Below are 9,792 nucleotides of genomic sequence, written 5' to 3'. Positions count from 1 at the left end.
AATTGAAATAAATGATTTTATTTTAATTGAAAATACCAAAATTTCTCCCACTTGCATTTTCCTACAAAATCCACTTGTATGCCTAAACCCCTTCTAGATTCTTCTAAACCCTTCCTAATTAGCCTAATCCATCCCCTAATTATTGTCACATTCCTAAGCAAAATGGAGTCACTTCTCAAAGCCTAAAAGTCTTGGATAACCTTTGAAAGCTTCCAACCTTCAACCACTAAATGGCTCAAAGTCTTTGATAACCATTGAAGGCTTTCAACCTTCAACCACTTAATCCCCAAAGTCTCCAATAACCATTAATGGTTACCTCAAACCCTCCCACATGGTTAAAACATTTGTTTTGACTCAACCTCTACCCAACCCAAAGGTCTCATCAAGCCTTTAATGCTTTGACCATGATTATCTCTTAATCATTTGCACAAAGGTTTATCCTTGGATTAACTCTTAATCCAATGGGTAATCTTAATTTAGACTTGACCCTTACCTTCTAGATAACCATGAGGTCTTCTCAGGCCTTTAATGCCTCCAACCTCTTCTCTCAACCCAATCCTATGTTGACACTTGTCACCATTTTATTGGTGCCAATTGTGCACATGGATCCCCAACTTTCAAACTTGGCCCTTGATTAAACCATTCAATCTTAACCCTTCATTTCCCCATTTCTTCTATAAATAGAACCCTTCTCCTCAAGCAAGGAGAAGCATTTTAGAGTATTGTTGTTATACTGGCATTAGCATAGAGCTTTTTCATAGCATCACTATCTACTCTAGCATAGTATTTAGCTTTTCATTTCATATTTGAAGCTTAGTATTAAATCTCAATCCTCCATAAGCATCCATAGTGCAAAAAGCTGCTGAGAGCTACACTCATTTGGGACTTGGAGAGGAGAGGAACAAGGGAGGAGCAACTATGAGCATCTTGATTAGCTATTTCATTTTATGTTTATATGCTTTCTATTTCATGCTTAATATCTCTCTTGATATGCCTGTTTAGGATAATCTTTTGTTGCTAACACTAACGTTTGTTTCTTGTGCTTTTGTGTGTGTTGCCATCAAACAGATTTTCTAATCCTTTTTGCAGAGCATCACAAAGTATTTCTTGACATCATCAACCATCCTCTTATAAGGCATTAGCTTTTCATCCTTTGTTTGATAATCATCATTGATTTGATTGATGACAAGTTGAGAGTCTCCAAAGACTTGAAGTTGTATAATGTTCCACTCTATGGCCATCTTGATACCTGTGACCAAAGCTTCATATTCTGTTGTATTGTTAGTGCATGGAAAGCTTAATTTGTATGCCTTTGGAATTGTATGACCTTGTGGTGTGATGAATAGAATGATTGCTCCTGATCCATGTTGTGTTCCATTATTTATGCCTGCTCCTGGACTGATATTTGGGTGATGTATTATAAGATATGGATCTAACCCTGGAATGTCTACGTATAACCAGGCAAAATTGATTTTCCATCTTTTGAAGGGTTCCAAATATTTTTGCCTTTCTATTTCTGATAGAGAATTTGTTGGATATAGATCAATTGGGCCAATGTTAATTGCCTGTGTTAGTTCTATCAGGATAGATGACCTCTCTTGATAAAATTCAGGTAAGGTGTCAAATCCCCCATCTTTCGGTGCCTCAAGGATTTTATCACCGTTAGATGCGTCCTTTATTTTTGCTTTACCTTGGTCTAATGTTGCCAATAAATGGTTTTTAGCATTAGACCTGATATTGTTTTCTTTATTTTCATGAGTTTGGCACCCACTTGACTGGAAGATGCGTTGTTGAAATTCCTAGTGGAAGTCATTGCGGGTTCGATTGCATTGAGGTACAAGGCTATGGCATGGTCATTAGGAAAGGTATCAATGGTAGTATGTCCTTCATTATCCCAGTCAATAAGTTCAGGATGGATTAGAGGCAAGGGGTCCTCAGGTTGAGATGCTTCAAAGGCATTAAGGGTCATGATAGAGATGTCAAAGTTTTTGATATGGATTTTAATGCCTAGAATGATACTCTCATCAGAATGACCTCTCACAAATAGTTCCTGATTGTCCTCGAGTAAGTCCAAGTCAACTGAATGTGATCCCGATTCAAGTGGTCTAGTTCTTAACATTTGCCCTGCATATGCATGAACTACATTAAAATCTACATCTTCTTCTTCCCTTTCAATTTCAAGTTGCTCTTGTTTGTTATCATATTCATCTTTTTGTTGCTTAGAAGATGTGTCCTCATGTAGAGTAATTTGTCCATACCCTAATCCTGATTTGTCTGTAGCCTGCTGAGTATGAGGTTGTATAGGTTCTGAGATACCTTCTTTTATTTTCTTTGTCTGTAGCATATCTTTGTCTTTTGTTTCCTCTGATAATGTCCCAACACTGATAAATGCTCCATCAAATATAGGAAGATTTTTCACAATGGGTTGTTGTTTAGAGTTCAATGGTTTTTCATAAGACTTAGGAGAGAGTGATAATTGTGATATTGGATATTCTTTGTTCCCTCGATCTCTTAGTTGTATTTGTTTTTCCATGCTTGACAAAATTGAGGAAAATTATTTTCCTTTGGATTGTGTGCTTGAAGATGACGTCTCTCTGTTATGTGGAACAATAACCTCTTGAGCCGGTTTCAGATTACTACAGTATTGTAATGGATTTGAGTCTGTTGAGATCATGATTTCCTACCCATTGTATGGAAACTTCAGGCACTGATGATATCTTGATAGAACAACTTGTATGTCATGTATCCATCGTCTTCCCAAGAGTATGTTGTATGATAAGTCCAAGTCTAGGACTTGGCATGTTGCACATGTCTTTTTGTGAATGTCCAACTCTGATGGGTAATACCACAATCCCTTTAGAGAAACGCTCTTCTTCATCATATGCTTTGATGGTGATATTTTTCCAGGGATCAACTGCATCTTCTGAATAACCTAGAGCGCGGACAAGACTCAATGAGCAAATTTTTAAGCCATCTCCCCCATATATTAGGACACGTTTAACGAGCGTTCTATGAATGAGGACTTCAATTTGCAAGGGAGTGTTATGGGGATGTTGCAAGGAATCAATGCTTGGATATGAAGGAGATGGGTGTTGAATATGATCCTATGAAATAGGTTTGATGGCCATTATGAATATCCCTTGGGGAACTTCATCCTTAGGTGTATTGTTAGGTGAGGATGATATGGAAGGTTCTTGCAAGTTTTCAAGAGGTGTAGGAATAAATGCCTTTAGAGAGTCAATTTTCTTATGGGGGGATGAGCCATTGCTAGACATAGGTGTGCGATTTTGATCTTCCTCAGCAAAATTCCTTAGGGATCTCTTTAAGAGTTGCATAAAAGAGCCACCTTTCTTTGGAGATGCGTTTGAATCCTTGTGAGGTTTTGACATAGTTGGTTTTTGATTTTAGACTTGTTTGATTTCTCTGATATGTTGACTTGTTATGTCTTCTTCTTGTATTTTGCTTTGGTATGCCATGTTTCTATGATCTTCAGCTATTTTGAATGTTTCTATTTCTGTTTTTTTGATCTTTCGTCTCTAAGCTCTTGTTAAAACGGGAATACACGTGTGTTGAATATTGTACAAGGATTCGATTGTCTAAAAGGTGTTTCGATAAGTGACCAACTATCAATGTAGATATGATAGAGTGATATGACATGAAAAGATGATTCAAGTATTTGAAAGTTTGCAATTTTTTTGATCTTCGGGTTTTCAAGTGCAATGATGATGATTTTGATAAAACCAAGTCCAATAGGAATGATATATCCTACGATGTGGGACGAGGTTATCCTTACCAAACGTTATAGTTTTGTGATAGAGGATGATAGATCCTGATGAGAAATTATGTTTTGAGTGATCAGTTTATCAAAGAGGGTGATAATGCACTTTGAGATGTTAGATGTTGAACTTGTTGAAGGTAAATACTTGAAAATCTTGAGGTGTCTAGTTCTAGAATCTGATTTGACAGAAGATAACTTGACCAAGAGAACCAAGAAGACAACCTAAGCACAAAATGACACATATCAAATGTTTATGCTCACTATAAATTGACCAAGCAAACATGATAGATCTGAAAAAGACATGCAGTAGGATAGCTTTGGACTGACAGAGACATAAATTTGTACAACAGTTTACATAGTCCCAGACAATAATTTAGATAGACCCATATGATAAACTAGAAATCTCGCATGACAAAGGCCTAAACTGGTAGACACTTCCCACGGAACTAGAAGACAAAAGATTACAAAAAATCTTATGCTAATATGACTCGTACAACAATTCTCACAGAACCAAATGATAAACTAGCTTTCTCGTACGACAAACTAGAAATCTCGTACGACTGAGGACATAGTAGAGACAAATTTTTTACTTTGACAGATTTTTTATCAATGAAGTTTGATGTTTTGATTCTATTTTCCAGTTTTAGATGTCCGAGTTTCTGTTTCAGGGATGAAAACATAACAAACACATGATGTGATAAGTGACCTCAAGCACAACATGCTAAATCCTAAGGAAGTTGGTTGAGAGAGAAAACCTTTGCTTGTAAACTTAGGTACACACCCAATAGCTAATCAGAATATGGTCGTTGAGTCTCACACAATAGATTCTCAATGTCGTATTATCCGATTCCAATCCCTAATGGGGGCACGATACGACAAGTGTCTTGGGAGAGTTACTATCTCTCTTGCACAAAGATTATCCCCCTTTCAAAGGTGAATTAGGTAGCTTCTATATTAGGGTTCATAGTAAAGATTTCAATTTTAAATTACCCCTTGCAGTCGCGCAAGCGGGATTGAGGCCTATAGCCCAACAAGGTACTGAAACAAGAAGTAGTCATGCAAGCGTGATTGAGACCGCAAGGCCCTACTAAATGTATGATATGAGAGATCTCAAAAGAGAAAACTCAAATAATCCCATCCTCCAAGACTTCAATCTTGAGAGGCCTATTTTTTAGAGTGAGTCGAAAAGCTTAGGTCTAGTTGTACTCACTTGGGTCATTCTCATAGTGTGATTACTTTTTCCCACTGTGACAGGCCTGCTAAAGGTATTCAAATCTCAAACATAGAAGCGCTTCAAGGGTCAGGATTTCTGACTGTCCAAATAGACAAGAGCATACTCTCCTACCTTTTAGACAACTTATCAAGCATATAAAACAAGACATTCATTAACCATTAGCAAAATAAGTGTGCCTAGAAAACTTAAGAATACACAAAGTCTTGTTGATTTTCCTTTAGGTAACCTGCAAAACAGATACATTAGTAATCATGTTATTTTGATGAATTGAATCTTTGGCAAGCGTAATCTTTGACAATCGTCCTGCAAAAACCAGTTAGGTTGCTAGAAAACTCACAAATAGACCAGGGTTAATATTAGTAATATCAAATTTCAACATGAAAAACTCTTAAAATGCAATCTGTTTTGAAAACACAGAAGTAGAAATTTGTACGATTATTCTCACATACCCGTACAAGTGCACAAAGAAACTCGTACGACACTGAAAAGGTACTTGTACGAGATTTTGGAGCAGGCTTGACCAGAAACCTATGAGATTGAAGATTTGATGATGAGAGAGGCCAAGAAATTGTATTTCCTACCCCACGGTGGGCGCCAAAATGTCACGTATGTGAAGTAGGGTACCTGCAGCTGCAACACAAACACTCAATAGATCATTACAAGCATGGTTAGCAAATTGAAATCAAAAGAAAGATAAACCATGACAAAGTGATCTATCGCCTCCTAAGAGATGCGAGTGTGGATTTGCTCTTAGATATAGATAAGCAATCCCAGTGACTTGACTACACCTAGATAGAGGATTTAAAAGGATATGATATGCAAGCTAGATGAGATTGATTATGCTAGATTGATCCAAGAGACTAATTGAGCTAACGATATGCATGATTAAGCTATGATGATGATGCAAAATAAGCTAGAATAGAAATTGATTATGCTATATGATTCAACAATTATGCTAGGATATGATCAAATTAAACTAGATCTAAGATGCAATTGCCTATAATAACAATGCTTAAATGATATGCTAGAATGGATATTCCTATAGTAACAATGCATAAGATGAAAATGAGATGGGATCCTTTGTGCTCCAAAATGGGGTATATTTATAAGATTTCAAAGGCCAAGGGTGAGGTGGCAGGAATCAACGGTCAAGATTGAGTCTGAAGATATCAAGGGTGAAATTGGAGGAGGTTGGAGAAGAGGTTGGAGGGAGGGACGATTGTCATCTCTGTGGTGACAAGTGTCAAGGAGCCTTGCTCATAAGAGGGAAAGTATCCAAGGGAGGAGACATGTGGCATAAGTGCCATGTGTCTCAAGGGGAGAATATCCACCCCATAGGAGGTTAGGATAAGGAGGTTAGGATGTGCAAGATAGGATAGGGTTAGTTATAGCCAGGGTTAGGTGGAATGGGTTAGGTTAGGTGGTTAGAATTTAGGAGGCATGTGGGTAATTTGAATTTAAAAATTCAAATAATAGGAAAAGGCTAATTAATTTTCAACAACTCATAAATTGATTTGTTTTAATTAATTAGGGGATTAGAAGGAATGAATTAAATGGGGGGAGGATTAATTAATTTTGATTAATTAATCAAAGGGGACTATTGGAATGAACCTATTAAATAAATCCTTAGATTTATTAATAAGTAGATGAATGGGAGAATTTAATCAATTTGCTAATGAATTTAATTAAATTGGGAAGGGGAATTAATTAAATAATTACTTATTTAATTAATTATCTTCAGACCATTCTTAGGTGTATACATGTATTAAAAAATGAGTGTACAGTTGAGTATCATTTTTCTTCTTTGAATTTGTGTCAATCTTCATAAAGGATGATTTGGGGCACCATAAGATCGAGACAGAGAGAGACCTATAGACTATGGGGAGAGGGATGAGAGGCTTGGGGAGAGAGATAGAGGGGAAGAGAGGTGGGTAATGAGATAGGGAAGGAGAGAGAGAGAGAGGGGGGGGGAGGTTGCGATAGAGATTGGGATAAGGAGGGAAGGCAAGGTAGAGACCTAGAGAGGGAATATGGAGAGAGAGGGAGAGAGAGAGAGAGAGAGAGAGAGAGAGAGAGAGAGAGAGAGAGAGAGAGAGAGAGAGAGAGAGAGAGAGAGAGAGAGGTTCACAAAGACAAAAAGAGGGGTAAGGAGATAGCGTTAGGGAGAGGTAGTGATCAAGAGAATGGAGAGAGAGGGGGAGGGAAGGAAGGGATAGAGATGGGGGTAAGGAGGGAAGGTGAGGTACAAAGGGAGAGAAGGTGGGAGAAAACTAGAGAAATAGAGGTAGTCTGGGAGAGGTGTGTAGAGAGAGAGAGAGAGAGAGAGAGAGAGAGAGAGAGAGAGAGAGAGAGAGAGAGAGAGAGAGAGAGAGAGAGAGAGAGAGAGAGAGGAAACATATAGTAGAGAGAGGGTAGTAAAGAGAGGTAAAGAGGTAGTGTTAGATCTTAGGGGTGAGAGAAGAGAGTGAGATAGAGAGAGGTAGAAATGAGATAGATTTAGAGTGATAGAGAGAGATCTATAGGTGTAGATTTTGGGGGAGATAAAGATAGTGGCATAAAGAGAGTGAGAGGGTGCTAATTTAGGAGAATGTTGATTACTGAAATTTGACTGTCTAAAAATTTAAATGATCTTTTAAAATGTATAATCTACATTATAACTCCTAGAGATTTGAACCCACTCCCAAACATCCTACCAATATATACATGAAATATAACTTAAATTGTAAGAAAGGAAAAAGACATATTGAAATGTGACTTATACTTAAATGTTATATTTCATGTATATATTCTTGTTGGGAGAGAGAGAGAGAGAGAGAGAGAGAGAGAGAGAGAGAGAGAGAGAGAGAGAGAAAGAGAGAGAAAGAGAAATGCAATTTTCTAATGCTAAACACTAGCGCCAAATTTATTTCTCGCCATATGGAAATGCACTTTTGAAATTACATTTACTTTTGGCTAGCGCCAAAATTTTGCCTTATTTGTTACTCACCTTATTTTGCTCTTGCCAAATAGGTTTGGTGTGACCAAACCTTAGGCTTAACATGCTAAACCTACTGGCACACACCAAATATGGTGAAAACCTTATCGAGCATGTGCTAAGTAGATTTGTTTGGGTGAAAATAAATTGGCAACTTTTTGGTTCCCCGTCTTAGTGCACTTACCCAACAAGAGATTCATCTTCACTACAACTAGATTAATAGCGTTTATTTTCTTGGGGGTAACATTCATTCAGGTAACATTTCAATGCATGGGGATGACGACAACAAATTTTCTTGGCTTCATTTTCCTCGTTGTCCTTGGGTAGAAAACAATCTGAGACTTATCTATTATTCTTTTAAATTTTGGGTGTCCACTTGGAACCTATTACCAACAATTGTCATGTAGTTCCTAATTTTCAACATTTTCACTTGCAAAGACACTTGGAGAATATTTATAAGGAATAAAAAGAATAAAAGAAATACAAAATTTAACATTCAGTATTATTTCAAAATTTTAAATGCGATTTCAACCAAAAAGGAATGAAAGAAATAGAAGGAGAGGAATTTTATGGGAGCAGAAATCAAGGGAGTAATTAATCTACTTGAGAATAGTTATAACATCTACTTAATCCTCTATATAAGGATGTTAAATATTTTGAAATTTTATATCTCTCAACATATTTTCAAGGATATCCTCTCCGTTAAGTCGAAAATTGAATTTGAACTTACAAGGCTAACTGAGGAAATACTATAAGAGGTATGGATTAGCTCTCATTCACATCCAATTTTTATTTTTTTTTGGCCAAGTTAATGGAAATATAACAAGGAGAGGAAATTTATGGGAGTAGAAATAAAGGGAGCAATTAATTTACTTACATGTCAGGATAGTTATAACAACATCTACCTAATTCTCTATATATGAATGTTAAATATTTTGAAAATTGATATCTCTCGATGCATTTTTTACATAGTTTTGTAAAAATATAGAAATGCTAGTATAATATGATATTAATAATATGAATCTTGAGCTCCATGTTTTATTAATAGGAAAGTCCCTCTATATTACTATATTAACATGAGCCACATTTCAAACATCAAGGGTTCTTGAGTAAGAATTAAGTTTGTTATGATATGCTTGACAATAAGCACAAACATGATTCACTATATTTTGTTAGAATGCCTCGAGTTCAGAAAGTTTAATGGTTGTCAAATATATATAAAGATGGTCTTATGCTTGAAACAACTTTAGCAACTTTCAAGAAAAATTGACCATGTAATAAGGTGATCAAAGCATGCAAAAAGTGAAATATAATAAAGCAAATAGGGCACACAAATTGTCTCACAAACTCACCTAGAATTCAAGGAATGACCAATTCCAAGCACAATGTTAGAGAAAACCTATTCGTCGAGTATAAGTCAAATTCCTTACCTGCATCCCTTTACCTACAACAAAATGGGATTTCAAATAGGGTTAGGGCTTGTATAAAAGCGTAATGATACAAAGGTTTTTTGTCAGATGCAATAGTTTGAAATGCTTTGTTAAACCGTGAAAGCTCATAACAAGCATGAAAACTATTTGATGGAAAATTTGGATAACTAATTGCATATCCCCATGCTACTGCGTAAGTGCAATTTCGGCTTAAAATTAAGCAACTAGAGTTTTCCCATGCAATTTTTGAATCTTTTCCTATTTAAGTAGAGTAAATAAGCTTTTAAAAAAAGGGGGGGCTTAAAATAAGCAACAATTGTTTATTGGGAAGAATGACACGTGGCTCCACAAATTTTTTCCCTCTTTTTTATATGTT

Source organism: Cryptomeria japonica, chromosome 8 (assembly GCF_030272615.1).
Source record: "Cryptomeria japonica chromosome 8, Sugi_1.0, whole genome shotgun sequence".
Taxonomy (NCBI): domain Eukaryota; kingdom Viridiplantae; phylum Streptophyta; class Pinopsida; order Cupressales; family Cupressaceae; genus Cryptomeria; species Cryptomeria japonica.
This window is presented reverse-complemented; position numbering follows the sequence as displayed.